Here is a 2,806-nt window from a genome sequence, read left to right on the forward strand (position 1 = left end):
TTTAACATGTGATACCACTTGTCTATCCTCCTACTTGTATTTTGGAAACAGCAAAGCTCCTTGTATCTGTTACTGGCTCAAAAACGATTTAATAACGGCTATTGTTTGGATATGATTTACTTGTCTCCACCAAAACTCACGTTTAAATTTGAACCCTAAGGTGGCAGTGTTGGAAGTTGGGCCTAGTGGTAGGTGTTTGAAACATGAGAGCAGATTCCTCATGGATGACTTGTCACTGTTCTTGCAATAGTGAATGAGTTATTGCTCAGGTGAGAATAGATTAGCTTTCTCAGAAATGGATTAGCTCCAGCAAGAATGAGTTGTTCTAGCTCTTTTTCCAGCTGGAACCATGGAGGGTGCAGAAGAGAAGAAGAAGAAGGTTCCTGCTGTGCCAGAAACCCTTAAGAAAAAGCGAAGGAATTTCGCAGAGCTGAAGATCAAGTGCCTGAGAAAGAAGTATGCCCAAAAGATGCTTCGAAAGGCAAGGAGGAAGCTTATCTATGAAAAAACGAAGCACTATCACAAGGAATATAGGCAGATGTACAGAACTGAAATTAGAATGGCGAGGATGGCAAGAAAAGCTGGCAACTTCTATGTACCTGCTGAACCCAAATTGGCATTTGTCATCAGGATCAGAGGTATCAATGGCATGAGCCCAAAGGTCCGAAAGGTATTGCAGCTTCTTCGCCTTCGTCAAATCTTTAATGGAACCTTTGTGAAGCTCAACAAGGCTTCAATTAACATGCTGAGGACTGTAGAACCATATATTGCATGGGGGTACCCCAATCTGAAGTCAGTAAATGAGCTAATTTACAAGCGTGGTTATGGCAAAATCAATAAGAAGCGAATTGCTTTGACAGATAATGCTTTGATTGCTCAATCTCTTGGTAAATATGGCATCATCTGCATGGAGGATCTGATTCATGAGATCTATACTGTTGGAAAACGCTTCAAAGAGGCAAATAACTTCCTGTGGCCTTTCAAATTATCTTCTCCACGAGGTGGAATGAAGAAAAAGACCACCCATTTTGTAGAAGGTGGAGATGCTGGCAACAGGGAGGACCAGATCAACAGGCTTATTAGAAGAATGAACTAAGGTGTCTACCATGATTATTTTTTGAGTCTCATCAGCTTAATAAACAGTACCTGCTCTCAAAATGAAATACGTTGTTGTATTTGTGATTTTGTTGTTGTTGTTAGCCTGCCTCTGTCTTCCCGTAACTATTGTGGTAAGTCTGGTATGTGATAAAATTAAGCCAAATCAACTGCCCGTTTTGTGCAAAATCAGGGTCGAGTCTGAAAAACATCTCTCTTAGGTTTTTAGAAGGCTTTTCTCTACAAAAGATTTTGTTTTTAACTGTGCTGAGTGATTCAAAATGGGTTTATTCTAAACCTGTTTCACAACCATTTGTACATAATTTGTAGGTACAGTAATCCAACTTTGCTTTATGGAAAAAATTGAATTCCGTTTCTAAAATTTATTTCTTGGGCCTTCGCTTGTTTATAAACTACCATATAAAGGTGTTTTTCTTTTGCCTTCCAAAAAAAAAAAAGAATGAGTTGTTCTAAACCCAGGATACTCCTTGGGTTTTCTCTCATTGCATGTATCTGTTTCCCCTTTGACTTTGCCATGTTATGTCTCAATATGAAAGCCCTCACCAGAAGCCAGGGACATGTCCTCAAAGATTTTAGCCTGTAGAACCATGAGCTAGATAAACCTCTTCTCTTTATAAATTACCCAATCTTCAGATATTCTGTTACAGTGTTAGAAGCAGATAATCGGTGTCGCCAAGAAAAGTCAGCAGGGAGACAGAGATCTCCCAGCAAGGCAATCTCGTGTTCCTCGCCAGCAGTCTTGCCACAAGAGCACACCAAACAAAGTGGGTAAAAATATTTATATCTGACACATGTGGATCATACTGCTATGTCCTGATTCCACTGGCTGGAATTGGACCTCACAGTCTAAGCTGTACCCAGTTGGCTAAAGGTTTAAAACTTTTCCTAAAGAGATAATGTCTGAGAAGAACAAAGGAGGAAGTTCCTTATGAAAAGACTTAGAAAAGTAATAACATTCCCAAATTAGGATGGGGCATAGGCTGAGAGCTGGGACATGCCTGTGAGCACATCCAGCACAGATATCTTGATTAAAGTAGAAGGGCATAGAATGCATTATGTGCCTGTGAGCATGTCTAGCATAAAGTTCGTCTTTAAAAGAAATGATTATTTCTAACACTTACCATTCATTCCTTAACAAGAAGGAAAACTTTGAAGAGGAACTTTTACTTTCTACATATAGCAACACAAAATAATTTAAAACAATACTGCATTTCTTTGAAAAATTTGCCACAATATTATTTTCAAATATCAATTTCTGTTTTATAAGTAGATTGTATCATGTGTGGAAAGTAATCTATATAATAGGACTCAGCCCAAAGTTAATCTAAATTGATTACATTGCTCTTCCAGAGGTCAGTTAGCCTAAGAAAGACAACTTTGAGAGAGAAACTGAGACGTACTTTAAGGGAATGAGCAGAGTTTCTTCCTACAGCCTGAAACTCATAATATCAGGACCAGCCTTGTATGTCTTCATTACCCTTCAGAAGCTTTAATGTGAGAAAGCAGTGTTTTGTTTGCTTTGTTTCAGTACAAAATTCAGTAATAATCATTAAAAACTGCTAAATGTGTTTTATTTATTAGAGTTGGGTTTATAGAAAATTTGTGAAAGTTAAAGTTCAGCAACCCTTATCTAAATAGGGCTCTTGTCAATGTATGAGAATCCTTGAAATGGGTGTAAAGGAATATACAT

At 38.1% G+C, this 2,806-nt stretch overlaps 1 pseudogene across 1 annotated transcript; it reads left to right on the forward strand.

The window, feature by feature from the left end:
- The first annotated feature begins 324 nt into the window (after positions 1–324).
- On the forward strand, positions 325–1,148 carry LOC105522568 (annotated as a pseudogene). The gene has a single exon (XR_001003468.1). The product of XR_001003468.1 is annotated as a 60S ribosomal protein L7 pseudogene (transcript).
- The last annotated feature ends 1,658 nt before the right edge of the window (positions 1,149–2,806 follow it).

This window comes from Colobus angolensis, unplaced genomic scaffold (genome assembly GCF_000951035.1).
Source record: "Colobus angolensis palliatus isolate OR3802 unplaced genomic scaffold, Cang.pa_1.0 Scaffold435, whole genome shotgun sequence".
Lineage (NCBI taxonomy): Eukaryota > Metazoa > Chordata > Mammalia > Primates > Cercopithecidae > Colobus > Colobus angolensis.